Source organism: Paroedura picta, chromosome 3 (assembly GCF_049243985.1).
Source record: "Paroedura picta isolate Pp20150507F chromosome 3, Ppicta_v3.0, whole genome shotgun sequence".
Taxonomy (NCBI): domain Eukaryota; kingdom Metazoa; phylum Chordata; class Lepidosauria; order Squamata; family Gekkonidae; genus Paroedura; species Paroedura picta.
The window spans coordinates 51,482,185-51,498,602 of record NC_135371.1 but is presented as its reverse complement, the minus strand read 5'-3'; positions in this window follow the sequence as shown (position 1 = coordinate 51,498,602).

The window sequence follows — 16,418 nt, the reverse complement described above, 5'->3', positions numbered from 1 at the left end:
TATTTTACTGGAGGAGTCAGGAAACACACAGTGCAATGATGTTATAATCCAGGTAAGTATACCTAGTCAGGTGAGAGCAAAATTAAACCCATCAAAGCTCTACCATTTTCAGCAGCAGCTGTGTCAAGCTTCATGTATACTTTCCCTTAGTTTAATGAAGGTAAGGAATGGTTTGAGGTTTCGCTAGATCTTTTGGGGTTTTCCCCCAAGTCCTGGACTTTACAAAACATTTCAGCATTTAATAAATCCTGTCTCGTCCGTGTCATTTAAATTATTTAAGAGGTGGTTTTGTAACTAAGTAGAAGTCCTGAGAAATGTCTGTTGGAGATATACAAACATGGAAACCAAACCAGCACCAATGTTGCAAAATTCAGCCCAACAGCTTCCATCAAAATGCTGCCAACATTGCACACTGTATTGGTACATCTTGTAGTCTAAAATTAGCCTTTTTAGAGCCAGCATCAACATTGCAAAAATGTGTGCTTGCACAGACTAAACAAGCTACAGTTCTGTAACAGTTTGATTCAAGAGGCTCCTATTTCATTGTTCACTTAATGGAATGTAAAACCTTTGCTTTTCTATATATTCCATGACCCTAATTAAAAAAAAACTAGCTTTACCATCAGTTTCCAATCCTTTATCTTAAATTCCTTGTGATTATATAGTACTAGGGGCAAAGCACATTGTACCCAGGAATACAACGGGTGCCCTGTGGCTTTCCTGGGTGCTGACCCTCCCCCTGCCCCATTCTCTGCTGGATCTTGAGATCCAGCATGTTGGAGGTGATTAAACAGTAGGAGACTCTTATCTCAGGAGTCCAGATTGATCCCCCACTCCTTCTCCATGTGCATCCAGCTGGGTTCCCAACCTCTAGGCTTGGAGATCTTCAGGAATAACAACTGATCTCCAGGCACCAGTTCTTCTGGAGAAAACAGAGGGGAGGGAGGGAGAGCAGAGGCCATGCTAGGTGCCATGGGGCCGGTGGGCAGCCTTTACGCATTCTCCCACCCACCCCTGGACTCTTGAGGCCCCACCTCCAAACTTCAAGGAACATTCCTAACCCAGGGGTCACCAATCTCCTGGTGCAGCCTGGAGACCTCCTGGAATTGGAGTTCATCTGTAGACTACAGGAATCAGCTTCCCAGCAGAAAATGACTGCTTTGGAGAGGGAATTTTGCTATGACAGTTCATCTCCAGACAACAGAGATCAGTTCCCCTGGAGAAAAGCGTTGCTTGGGAGAGGGGACTATAGGCTTGTGCCCCACAGAGAGAGGTCCAGGGATGTCAGCCTCCAGGGCTGCTTGGGAGGGGCTTTCCCCCACCCCACTTCTAAACTAGGGCAATTCATTGGTACAGGCTCTACGTCCCCCTATGCCATGCTACCCCATCTCTACCAGAGATGGGGAAGTCTGTGCTTCACTCCATCCCACTTCTACACCAGGGCAACTCACTAGGGTAGTCTGTGCTTTACCTCACCCTACTTCACCCCACTTCTACACCAGGGCAACTCATTGGGGCAAGCTGCCCTTCTCTCCTCCCCTTCTAGGGCTGGGTTACACAATGGGACTGGCTGTTCTGCTGCTGCTGCTTCTCCTCTCCCTCCCTCCCTCCATGCCAGAGATACTCTCTGTGGCTGGCTGTTCTTCTTCTTCTGCTGCTGCTGCTTCTCCTCTCCCTCCCTCCCTCCCTCCCTCCATGCCTACTCACTAGAGCCTCTTCTGTGTTGCTGCTGCTTCCCCTCTCCCACCATGCCTGAGCTACTCAGTGGGGCCAGCTGCATTTCCACCTAGCATGTTCTGGGGTGGCAGGAAGTTGGGGGCGGAGAGCTGACTCCTTACCAGCCCTTCCTGGCCAAGGCCTCCCTCCCAATAGGGGCTCAACTACAGGGGAAGGCTATTACTGGGCAAGGGCCAATCAGGTATCAAGTGACCCATCATTTCCAAAAATATATGGTTTACTGATGTTAATTACTTGATTTGTTTTACTTTGTGACTTTCCTTTTCCTGATGCTTAGATGTTATGCTCCTTTCACTTGCTATTTATTAAAATTTTGTAGAAGAGACTAAAGAATACCCAACCTTAATGTGTCTGTTCCTATGACTCCCATGTTAGGTTCTCATCTTATTGAAAACAGAATGAACTAAACCAAGAATTTTAAAAAAGAAATTTCCCCTTAAAATAGTATACATGGAGGAAGCGTGGATACATTTCTTTTCTCAACCACATCTTGACGATAAGGTCTACATGCCTGTATGAATGACAGCAAAATGTAATATATTTCTTAATTAAATGTAATATATTTCTCAAGCACTTAAGCGTATATAGAGTAATCCATTTTTTTTTCCATTCAAGTCTTCTGATTTTATCCCCAAGACTCAAAAAGTGAGTGGGTGCCAAGAAACATACTGGTGAGTACCATGGTGCCCCCAGGTATTATGTTTAGGGTTGCCAGGCATAGCAACCAGTAGCAGACACAGGGCAGGGACATGAGATGGTTGCTGTCAGCAACATTGTGATATCACCTCTAAAGAAAATACATAGAGTTCCAGTGATTTCTAGAGAAGAGTGACATCCTGGTTTTGCATGATGTGACATTATGTCAGACCCATGGTCATTAATGAGAACTGGGGGCTCAGCTGCCTGTCTGTGTTGGAGATACAGGGTTTCAGTGCTACACAACACAAAATCAATCTATGTTACTCACAAGCTCTCAAACATGATCCACGCAGGAATAAATAAAGGGAAAGCAGAAGTAAAACATCATTTTCTCTGTAATCTATGACTGAATGTTCATCAAGCATTTCCAACAATTCCTCATCTTATCTCTCTAGGCTCCTGAGAAATCAGCATTCTATTTTTATAACATAAATCTAAGTTATTTAGGTTTAATACTACTTGCATTGGATAGTAATATTATATGGCAGGTAAATTATTTATCTTCTCTTGTCCTTTAACTTCTTTTCCCCCCTAATATGTCCTGTATATCAAGGGAATGAAAATCTGCTTTCCAGATTCATCACTGAGAACAATTTGATCTAAAATATTCTCTTGTACTCTAACTGGCAAAGGACCTTTGTTTAGATTTACCTATATTCCTTTCCTGCCAAGAAAGGATGTCTAGTTCTGCAATCTTGGCAAGTTTTCTGGGGTCGCTATTGTGTTCTCAGAGCACATATTCTCAAAAGGCTCTTGTGAAAATAGCAATAAATAGACAAGGTCCAACTCTAAAGCTCTGTGCCAAATATGAATGTGACCGTTGATCCCTTTCAATCCTAGATGGTACAACCACATCACTCTTAGCTACTGGATTCATATTGAGCATGATTTGTAGAAGAGAAAGTAGATTTAACAGGACAGTAATAGCAAGGCCATTTACTACTGCAAACGTATTATTAAATATATCATTTAGAAAAGAAGGTCCATCATTGTCCTGTGCATCCCACTGTGCAGGCACACAGGCCAGTCACCAGAAGATTTTCTAGCTAGCCTAGTAACAGAGTAGGAGGAACCCTCCCAACTGGAGCCATTGGAGCCATTTTCCCACTCAATTGTCATGTGTTCTAGGGAGGGGCTCAGTTCTCTCTTTGCTGCCACTGGAATCAAACTTTTCTTAGCTAGCTCTTCATCTTTTTCTCTCAAAAGAAGATGTCATTGTCCAAAAAATGTCTTTCTTGTTCAATGAAAATGATAATAAAAGATGAGCATACTGCTTGTTGCGTTTGGGTGAGCATGAAAAATCTGCCAGCAGTTTACCCCAAAGCCAGGGCTGACCACTGCCCAACTAAAAGCCACTTTGTGGGGGAAAGGCTGTATATAATCAAAATGGCAGCAAAACCATCTTTCCACGTAGAACAGCGTTTTGTCAGTATCCAAACAGTTTCCAACAGCGCTTCTCACCCTCTGTCTGTGGTCTTGATCCACTCCATACCAAGGTTGGACCCAAATTGTAGGAATTCTGGGACAATTTTGGAACAACCACCAAAGAAGCACAGGCTGAAGTCAAATCATTGACTTCAATGAGACAAGTCTCATTGGTCAGGTTCTAGCAATGGATCTAGCAATACATCCAGAGCTGAAGAAACTGGATTCAGAGGAACAAGTTCCTAAAACAGGCATAGAATTTGGCAGACACACTGCTCCACACACTCCATCTCTCATTTTCTTTTCACCGACATGGTCCTCATTGGTATATGAACAAGCACTAGCTGTTGACATGCTTGCAGAATACATCCCAAGACCTTCTGCCCCAGCTTCTTAGTGGGTTCATTCAGGACCATGGCAATAATATCCTTGCTGTCATCCTCCTCAGTGCTGTCCAGGATGGTTGAAACCATCAGAATCATGCATTGAACCAATGGGCCAGATGATGGAATGGCCACAAACACCTGTGTACTGGACCGCCCCCCCCCCAATCAGGACTGATTGCCTATGATTCTGAAGACTAAAAAAATGTCAGCAGTCATTTGCTTCAGAACCATTGCTTCAGAACCATTTCCTGAGGAAACAATTGGGAACCATGATCCAGTTTCACTGAGTTAGGACTTACTTCTTTATTTAGAACAGATGGTGTGGGTGGACATCCAAATCATGTCTATGGATGCTAAGCCAACCAGCTTATTATATCAGCCTACCAACTTTTCCTTACTTAGATCAGCTTTCTGATTATAAGACTTTAGCCAACGTCATCCAAACTGATGTGCACTATCAAAACAACAATTGAATGAAGGTAAGCATGCAGCCAATGCTTTGGCACACACAATGGCCTTAGCTATAATCCTGAGAAGATATGTTTGGCTAAGATTGACAGCTCTCCCTCCTTCCGGTAATGAAAAGTGGGGTATAAAAAAGCAATTCTCCTTGCCCCTGATAGGGAGGATCATTGCCAGATTGGTCATGGTCAACTCCCATCGCTCATGTAGGCACAAGAAGTGAATCATGTGTCCTGTATTCAAAAACACTGTCAATATTTGAAGTTGGTATCTGTAGATCTCCTCTGAAGATGCGTGAGTTCTTTCTCCATTGTTAATACACACATCTCCCCTCAGCAAAGAATGTGAGCCCCCAACTCAAGTTTGAATATGTGTTAATACAGAAAATGCATGTTCCTTGCATTAACTGCATATGGGACTAAGAATAAGTGCCCTCAGGGGTTTTTGAAGCAACAGTAAGTTTTGGAATCTTTTCATCACTTGATAAAATCAACTTCATTCTTAACAGGAGTTAAAAAATTCAGGCTTAGTTAGGCCTTGCTCCAGCAACCCTCATTTCTGCATAATTGATTTCTAAAAATCTTGGCTTTGATACACATCACAACAGTTAGGAGTGGAGGAGAAAAGGAAAAGATTTGTATCCAGAAATGGATTTTATATACAATTAAATCCACAGGTGGACTGGCACCAGAGGCTGAAAAGAAAGGTGCCTACAAATTTTTAAATGTCCTCAACTACCTAGGAATATTATCTAGGATTTTTTAAAATATGTATATCCTCTTTATCTCCTAATTCAAGAAACCAGTACACTGAACATCCCAGGAAATGTCTCAAGAGAGCAAAGCTATGAACCAATAAATTTCACTTAACGCTTCAGCAGAGCTTCTTAAAAAAACAAAAAAACCTTTAGATGCTAGGCCTTAGTTGTTTACAGAAAGCCATTCATCGTTAAAGGAACATATTTCATAGTAGTGTACCTGTTGACCATGGTCCATCTGGACCAGAGAATTCTTCTGCTGACTTATTTTTTTCATAATTATTTGGTAGCTACTAGAAAGTTCTACTTTAATTTCAAGCTTTCAAAGAAAATTAATGTACAAAAGGCAGCATGGAAATTGTAGGATACATGATAACTCAATTTAAAAGTGTTGCCCCAACTAAAGCATTCTTACCAAATGCTATCTGTGCGGACGATTATGAAATAGGCCATTCCCAGCATGCTACATGTGAATAGATAAATTTTTGCATGTAAGTATAGGGTTTCAATGAGACAAAAACAAAGAGTATGTTTAGATCCCCTGATTTTGTGTGATGTGTAACAAGAAACACTGAAATAACCTCATCTCATTCACTATTCAACAATTTTTAATCTCATTCTTAGGGCCAGTTCTGCTCACATCCATGCATGCAACTCTTCTTTTTTCTTTGTAGGCAGGGTTGGTCAGGGCTCACATATCCATTAAGCATAGTAGCCACAGTGCCCATGATATTCTTAGGGGCTCACAAAATGTTTTACTATCCTTTAAAATCAGAAGAGGAAAAATGAACTTTTAAGGTTGAATACAATATTTAGAAGAGCGATAAGGTTGTGAGTGTCCTGCAGAGTGCAGGGGGTTGGACTAGATGACCCATGAGGTCCCTTCCAACTCTATTATTATATGATTCTAAGAAGAGTTGGTTCTTATATGCTGCTTTTCTCAAGCAGCTTTCAGTCGCCTTCCCTTTCCTTTCCCCATGACAGACACCCTGTGAGGTAGGTGAGCCTGACAGAGCCCTGATATTACTGCTCAGTCAGAACAGCTTTATCAGTGTTGTGGCGAGCCCAAAATCACCCACCTGGCTGCATGTGGAGAAAGAGTGGGTATCAAACCCGGCTCACCACTACACCAAGTTGGCTTTCAGTTTAATTTTTTTTTCACATCAGAGAAGAATGACATTTAAAGGCCTATGAAAATCTATTAAATTTTGCCTAAAACAGAAAAAATGTTAGTTATACCAAAAATAATTTTAATATTGATATTATAATGGTGGGAAAGGCCTGCAAATTCAAAAATGTAATAACACAACTCTCTTAAAAAAATTTACAAACACTTATACATAAATAACAATACACATTTTGATGTAATTTCAGATTACATTAACCCTGCCGAAAAAAGAAACACACACTGAAATGGCACTGATTTAAAAAAAAAACTACACAATACCGTTTTGTTTTGCACAGAGAAGATTCCTGAGGACTGGAAGCCTTCCAGCATAACTGTGCTTCAAATATGGGCCTAGGGACACATTTCATTGGGAAATTAATTATGGGAAAAGCTCTCAGTACGTTTTTTGGGGGTTTTGGTTTTTTTGTAAAGGGACACATGAGACAGCTTCCAAGCTGGTTCAGTAGTTATTGTTACAAGATGGGAGGAAAAATGTCATATGGAAACTACTAAATTTTTTTGTTAAGTCTATCCTTATCCAACTGGGAAAGGTATTTCATGATATTGTAGCTGAGTGGTGATCGTGTGAGCCTGTTACTGGCAGATTCTGCACCAGCAGTACTGCTCCAGGCCACCGCTGGTGCTTTGTGGCTGAGCAACATGCCCTGCTGCATCCTGTGCCCCAACGGGGGACCTTTTACTGCAGAGGACTTGGTCCACTCCAGATTTCTGTGTCCTGATGAGGCAGTGGGGGCAGAAAAGGGGGGTGGGGGCAATCTCACATTCCTGCAATTTTTTTTTAATGCCCCATTCAGCCCCATGGTCCCATGAAGTGTGGTTGAGCCAACTGGGACATTTTTTGTCCCTGCTCCTGGCTAGGCTCCATTGGCCCCTGCAGCAGTAAACGGAATATGGAAAATATCCACATTGCCTTAATTCAGGGCAAAGAAGCCCTAAAGCACACCAAGCCCAGGGAGGGCAGCAACATCATGTGAAAGCAGGGATTAGCCCTGCTGCCATATGAGCGACCGCCTGGCCTCTTCCCCCTGTGTGGAATCAGCCACCCACAGGGTATTCTCCTCAGTATTCTCTGAAACATAGCGCTCAGGAGGATGGGTCTTGCCTTAAACCAGAGCTGTTGTTGGAGATTGTAACTCTGCATGCAAGAGGATCTGAAATGGAAAGGGTTAAGAGAATTCTCACTCAGGTCCACTTGGCGGTTGGCCCACCTTCTTATATGGTGAATCTTTTTGGCAGTTGCTTGCCTTCTGGTTCATCTTCTAGAGGGCCTCTTTTCTTCTCTCTCTTATATGTGCCTGAAGCTATAGCAAGTTAACCTTTTTGAAATTAATCTATTTACAATAAGTTAAATATACTTGCATAACTATGTCATGTAAGATGCACATCCAGTTTTGCTACTGGAGTCTTATCATCTTTGCAATTTATTTGAACAGAATTTTCCTTTCTGGGAAACGTAGAGAATTGGAGCTACTGAGTAAAGCTTCTGTGCTTCCAAGTTAAATGATTTACTAAAATACTAAACCCATGGGATGGATATGAGTTCTAGGATCATGTTTTTTTATAATATGAATATTATAGAAAACTCAGAATCATCTAGAATCTTATATCTGGGAAAGTTCATGAAGTGTGGCTGAATCATCCTGTGGCCAAAGCAAGAAATCTAGAGTTGAAAGAAGTTTGTTTGGGAGCTGCCAAACATGTGAACTGGTCCTAAATTACTCTGACCTTACATTTAAAATAAGTTTGCACAGTTTGTTGCTTCTCAAGGATTATAAAAAGGCTGTTCTCAAGACCTTTAGGAGGCCAAAGTACAAGGCTTGTGGACTTCATTGACCTTGATGAATCAGTTGATAGACAGGTGATCTAACAGTGAGAAGGATAAAAGAGCAACCTGTGAGCTGTTTACCTGTGAACATTTTCTAATTTTTTCCCCCAAACAAAAAAAAATTGTTCTTCAGTACTGGTTTTGGGATATTAAAAATATCCATCTCATTTCAGTGTTCAAGCTGCATTTTGTTCTGTTATCAAAGCTTTTAATTTTTCTGTGCTTCTTGGTGCTTCTAAAGAATTGATAATTTTGGTTTATGTATCAGATATCCTAGATATATTGGTTTGTCAAAAACTAAAATATGATTCAAATGTTTAATTTCCTTTTTAGTTTAAGATTTCCCATGTCAGTATATATATATATATATATATATATATATATATATATATATATATATATATATATATATATATATATATATATATATATATATATATATATATATATATATATATATATATATATATATATATATATATATATATATATATAACATTCAGAAATTGTTGGTTTTGTCTTCTACATATACAGACACTTTTTAAAATGAACATTTAAAAGTCCCAGGAATATTTAAAGAACATTATATCCTATTTTATTATCAATTCTCTGCTATACTTAACCTTCCTGTCTTCTCATCCAATCATCTCTACAATGCCTACACATAAACACAAAGAAACACACAAACACATACAAAGAAAGAATGGTCCAGTAAGGAAATGCATGACTCAAGCAAGCCTCATAAAATGCAAGGCATGCCAACTAAATTTCCAGAGAGGGGCATGGATTCTTTAATTTCCTTAATGGATTGAAACAACAATGGTTTTAACATATAGGGAGGATAAAATGCTGTCATTTTAAATTAAGAATATAATAACAAATAAATATTTAATTAGAATTGCCCTACTGGATTAAATCATCCTGCTAAGAAAACTATATTTAGAGGAAGGCATTTACACAAATATCACACTTATGTCTCATACTGTTGTCCACACAAAACTGATTTCTGCCTAGACAATCCAGGAACTGCTGCAGGGAAGCTTTAAAGGGCACAGGGTTATTTAAATGCATAACTCAATGTTTGAATGCTCTTCTGGATAAGGCCTTCTGTTAAATTACTCTTTAAAAACTTGTGTACATCAAGAAAATGTAATAACACAAGATTTTCATGGATGGTATAGCCCTTTAAAAGGACTTCTTTAACACAGAAAGCACATACTGAGCTACCTTTAGTTTCAAGAGTGCCCTGACATTGTCTTATCTCCTCCTCCACTGATCCAGTCAACTATTCAAATATATCTGGATGTCTGAACACACTTCCTAGTAAAAGGTTCATAACTCTTCTTTCCATGACTTCCTTGTCCAAATGCAACAGCAGAAAACTGAAGCTGTGGCTTGTGCTATATTGTGTCTAACTCACCTGGTAACTTATCTGTAATAGAGACTGTGAGCGTTAAATACAGTTAACTGAATATAGAGCCTGTAATGTCACAAAACTAAGTACCAAGGTTAAAGGTGGAGTTGCAAGCACATAGTGGGCACATATCCTAGTGCACTTAAAAAGCAGTTAAATGAACAATAATGGAATGGTGCCAAATACTGAAAGTTACCAAAGATAATTAGAATTGTTGTAGATATAATGGTGTTCAGTGACAACAGCTGTTTTGGAACAAGAAGGTTACTTCCTGCAAATTACTTCAGTATCCTTTTCTATAGAAAAAACTGGTGATTTGCTAATAATGTTGCTTCACGGCATATGTAAAATATCCACAGTAACCTACAACCTATGCAGTATCTTTATCTTGTAAAATTGTCAAAATCACCTGCACTCTAAAGGTGGACTAACCACATGGAATGTCAGTGTGACTTTCTTGCTGCAGGAGGAAATATTGTTGCTTCATTTCTGTCCATTATATGCAACAGAATGGTCCCTCAGACTCCTTATCTTGCTCAAGTTTCATGACGTGTGAAAAGTACACTAAGAAATCTACTGCTACTGGGAACACAGATGCAAAGCAGATATTTTGTCAATACATATAGTTAAAACAGCAACTGTGTGCTTTAAAGAGAAGTTATTCACTTTAAGAACAGCACGTATTCCACAGCCAGAATTATTTGATTTGATATACTGTTAGCCTACCATAGTGTAAGATTGTCCTCTGGATGCTGTGAGTTTGGCTAGATACTGTACCATTAATTCCAGAATACAGGGATTGATGGGCTTGTTGATTTATGCTCTTAGAATTGTGCAATATATGAAGAAAAGATGTGGGGAGTAATAAATGGGAAGGGAGAGACAGATAGAAATTAATAGGGACTAGAGGTAAAGATATTTACAAATAGAGAGCAGAATTAATCTTCCCCCTTTGAATTTCTATCATTATTAAACACTAATTTAGGAGTCTTATCATGAAAGGACTGGGATTCTATTATTCTAAATTATGAAACGTCTTCTTATCTTGCTAGCGAGGATAAACTTGGACTGATATGATTGACTATCCTAAGAAGACTCGTTGAGTGTAGAAGAGTGTAACTCAGTTGAAGATTGCACTGCCAATGTACAAACTATATTTCAGCTCATTTAACTCGACCCAGCTGCAGATAGTACCCTACCTGTCCTCAGAACACTTGGCCACAGTGATCAAGTTCTGGATCAAGTTCAAGGTCTTCGTTTTGACTTTTAAGGCTATACACGGCCTAAGCCCTGCCTGTCTGAGGGACCACTTATCTGCCTATGCCATCTGCAAGGCCCTTCACTCTGCGGGTATGAATTAGCTAGTGGTCCCAGGCCCCTGGGACATCTGCCTAGCCTCGACCAGGGCCAGGGCCTTTTCGGCCTTGGCCCCAACCTGGTGGAATGAGCTCCCAGAACAGCTAAGGGCTCTGATAGAACTATCCAGGTTCTGCAGGGCCTGTAAGATGGAGCTCTTCTGCCAGGCATATGGTTGAGGCTGAGGGGGGATGCCTGGGATTAAGATCAGTGGTGCCAGTGGGTTTATATTGGTGTTACACCCGTGAGGCCACTCCATTGGCCAGGCTGGAACAGCTGAGTTGGGTTTTTGGGCCAATAAATTTACACCACCATCAGGATATTGCGCACATCATCGATTTTTGGTAGTGATATTTTATTTTAGGGATTTTAATGTTTTAAAGGGTTTTATGGGGATTTGTGATTGTGTTTTATATTGTAAGTTGCCACGAGGCAACATTGTCAGGAGTGGTAGGGTATAAATTAAAGTATAAATAAATAACATTTTGACAACCAGTCCACAAACTATGAGTTGTATTTAGGAGTTTCTCACAGGCTCACTTCTCCCCTCTTCCTCCTTGTTCTAATTTCTTTATTCACTTCCTGATTTGCCATCAGTTGCAATAACAGCTGAATCTGGTAAACCATGATAATCAGTAAGTAACCTTGCCTCTAACTGTAGTTAAACTCACAACAAAGTATACAATTTCCAAGCATGATTTGGAAGTTACGCTTAGTTATCTTGATGTGGCCATCAGAGGGAGTCAGTGTCATCTAATGGTTAAGAACGATGGACTCTAATCTGGAGAACTGGTTCTTCTTCAGTGGAGCCAAAAGCCCCTACTGTTCTGTCAGCCCATCAATTCCTGGATAACCTTGTTGATGTTTAATAAGTGGAAGGGTGATTCCCCCCGCCCCAGTGAGAGCACAAGGATTTCTATCCCCAGGAAACTACACACTTATAACTGAGGCCATGGAGGTCCTCTGTATCAATGCACTGGTTGTCATCCCCCATTTTAGGGGGCCACACTAAACAAGGACAGGAACAATGCCCTGTAGGATAAAGTAAATAGTACACTTCAAGAAATTTTAAGGGCGGTTTTTATGGCACTCTGGGCATCATTGGCTTTGACCAATTTTAACAGGGCCATAGTCAACTGGAAGATCTGTTGAGATCCACAGACCATCATGCACGATTGGCTAAACAGGCCACTATGAAGATATTGACCCATTATGCACGGGGGTTTTAGCGCACATTCGGGGTGGAATGGCGGCGACTAAAATCACGGATAACGCACGGAGCTGGCTGCAACCGGCTGCAGCTTCGGTGCATGCCGCCGAAAAAGCCGCGTCAGTGAAACGCGGAAGAAAGCGCAGCTTCCGGGTGAGCGGGGCGCAACCAGAAGCGGCGCCCGGATCGGCGCGTGCATAATCGGTTACTCTGGGTTTTGCCACCGTCGCGCCCCGCCCCGTGTATAACCGGTATGCATCGCGTCTTCCCCCTCCGCGTTTTCCATGTGACCCGAAATCGCCGTTTCGGCGGCCGTGCATAATGGGCCTAAGTGAGCAAACAGCAGAAGCAGAGCAGAATGCAATCCAGTTCTGTGCCAGGGCGCCATCATGATATGATGAAACATCCAATCAAGCCCCAGTGGCAGAGATCTATAGGGTAGCAATGAAGTCCACACCTTTTCCACCTTTGTCAAGTACTACTGCCTTGACCAGATGGACTCAGCAGAAGGAGCCTTTGCCTTCCATGTGCTGTGATAACACAAGACATGCACTCCCACCCTGGCATAAAACTTGGATTCAGCCAACCACCTTGGTTCCCTTTGGCCCCATTGAAAGATTAATGAAACATTGGACCTACTGAAGGTTTTTTTCTCTTCAGTGCGGTGAAGTCATCCACTTTACACCCAAGGACAGATGTTACAGAAATACACACAGGCACACTTGCAAGGAGGTAAATACAGCACCAAGTAAAACACAAAACAAGACACTAATAATATCTACATTAGTGGCATTTAAGGAAGCAGCAGAGCTTGGGCAAGACTGGAAGGTTAGGAACCGGTGACTTGATAGGTGGTTGTGCAAAAAAAAAAAAAAAAAGCCTGAATAACCCTCCCTACCTCAGTGAGCAGAGCCATGACCTAACAACCTTAGATGATTTCACCCCACTGAAGAAAAGAAAGTTTTTTGGTTTGATTCCTCACTCCTCCTCCACTTGAAGCCTGCTAGGTGAACTCTCTCAGCCCCATCTAACTCACATTGACTTTCTGGGAAGGGAAAGTAATTGTAAACTGTTTTAGAGACTCCTCAGAGAAAAGCAGGATACAAAAATGAACTATTCCTCTTCATTGAAAACTATGGTACAGGCAAACCAGCAGAATTCACTCGCCATGCATCAGAAGGGAGTGAGCGGGAGAAAAGTGCTCACAGTTGCCAAAACTATGATCTGATTGGTTGCCACATCTGAATTATTACATTTTGCTCAATACAAAAGCATTTCATTATCTAATAAAATTACTGTTATATATTTATAGAAGAAATTGCCACTCAAGTTTCAGTCCCAAACATAGAATTATTTTGACAATATACTAAAAAAACCAACTGCCTATCCCTGTAGTTAAGAGACGGCCCTCAGGACACAATAAAGCAGTGATTAGCACATCTTCAAAAGTTTAGATTTTCAAAGAGGAGCTTGATGATAAGAGCTTGTTCAAATGATGTCATGCTTGTAAAACGGATAGTCTACCAAGAGCTTAGATTAAATGACTCCTCTAGGACATGTCTGGACTGGATACTGGTATGTTGCATTTTTTATTTACTTGTTGATGATTTATTAAGGTGCGGTACTTATAGTTTAGCATACTGCAACCTTCGAGTTTCTATTGTGTACCCTAGTTTCCGAGCAAAGTTGCAATGCATGCTGATAGCTTTGTTGACAAGTTATTTGTGTCAAGAATGGATGGACAGTGCTATGGCTGCAGGCCTGTTTAGAAATGAGTAATCTTAAAGTCTGATCATGCAAAACCACCTGTCTTATTTTCGTTTCTTTATTATGTCACTAATTCTGTATTATTTTGTAAAATTTCTGCATAATGCATCTTCACACATTGTATCTGAAAAATAGGCTGTAGTCTATGAAAGTTTATGCTGGAATAAAACCTTGTCTTTATAGAGTCACAAAAACCTTGTTTATTATTATTTTGTAGTATACTGGCATCATAAGACTGTAGTTCTATAGAATCCTAAGACTGCTGGCTGAGCCAACTATGAGGCTGGGCTATAAAAACAAATTGTTGTTGTTGTTGTTGTTGTTATATAGAAAGGAATGCAGATTATTTTCATAATGCCATAGTCAAAGGAAGAATAGCTACAAATCTGTAACATTTAAAAAAATGCAATTATATCTTGGTGCACTATAAATTTTACCGCCACCACTAAAAAAAAAAGATTGAAAGAAAACAGCACAGGAAATATAAAATATGTAAGAACAACTACTATCAAATATACTGAGACATTAATCAGACTATTGAAAACCATCAAATGGTCTCATATTGGTAATGGAATTATTTTGGAATATTCAGCTCTATAAATTGCTGGCTGAAATACCAAATCCCACACTAAAGCAGCTGTAGAGTATCCCTTAAAATGCTTAATGACTGTTCTAATTTGGCATCTTGGAAGTCCACCTGAATCTTCAAATGATGCCCAAGAAGAGATTGTCAAAGATAAGTATTGTTTCCAGGAGAATGCACGATGACTCTGAAACTAGCAGGTCTCAAACATATTGTCATTGGATGACTCTTTCCCACAAAAACTAAGTGGTTGAAACAGAAGGAGCAGATTTACTTGTCTGAACCTGCATTTAAAAGTTGGTGAACATATTTTTAGAAAGCACCCCTGTATAAGCAGTTTGATTTTCCTATTGTTTTCTTGAACAAATGCCTAAATGATATTGACAGGTTTTAATAAAATAAATGATCTTTCATTAGTGAACTAATATTGAGAGAAAAACTGACATTTCCCGCCACAGATACTTCTGGATGGATAGTGGCATGGTACAGCCCAATCTTATCAGACCTCAGGAGCTAAGCAGTTTTAATTTTGGGATGGGAAACCACCAAAGAAGATTCTGTGGAGGAAAGCCACTGCCTTGCCTTGCCAGACCCTTGCTAAGCTCACTACAAATGAGTTGCAACTTGTACCAAAGGAATGGAGAAATCCTGGAGGAAATGTATGCCTGCTGTAAACAAGTTCATTGAATACAGTGAGAAGCAACAATTCTTGTGAACAACAGGCCTCATGTAGGAGTTGATAGAGAAGAAAGCAGGGGGGGGGGAAGACATGAGAAGTCTTCAAGCATATTTTCCCACCTTCATGTCATTAATCTTCCTGCCTTAAGTTCATCTGCTAAGATCAGTATACTGCAGTTATCATGACATTGGTAGTATCTATTGAACTAAATCAATATTAGCAGTAAGATTTAAAGGATAAAATAGAAATGAACATCCCAATAAATATCTGACAAAGTAGGCTGATGAAAGCTTATGGCTCAATAAATGTTTCTTTATTGCGTTACAAGCCTCTCCTGGGCCCATTATGCACACGTTGGATAATGCACTTTCAAAGCAGTTTAGAAACAGATTATCCTGCTCTGCATAGGAAAATCCAGCTGCAAAAGTACATTGAAATGCATTATCCAACATGTGCATAATGGGCCCTGCTTTAACCCCCCCCCAAAAAAAAGAAAAAAAAAGAAAAAATGATCACAAAAGCACAGAACCCACAAGGACTTGCAAGGAGCATCTCATTTTCTACCCCACCCCCACCCCCATTTCCACTATCCATTCCCTGGTATCAGAATCCTGTGGTTTCCGCCACTATTTAGGATGTTTATGTAACTAGGTTAGGTAGAATGTAGGAGATGGGGGCAACTTGTCTCCTTTGCTGTGTTTTATGACCCTGGTGTTCCTTACTGCATTTCCAACCCCCCCCTTCTTTCTCACCCCTAAGCAACCCATTTGCTCTGTTCCTTTCCTTCCCCCCCCTTCCTTGGAGCTGAATTTCTCATCAGAGTGTTAAAACTGTTTGATGTTCCCCCGTTTTCGCTGGACTCCCACAGGAGGGGAGTCAGGGTTTGGGATATGTGAAGACCTGTTTCCTTGGTCCCAGTTTCAACAATG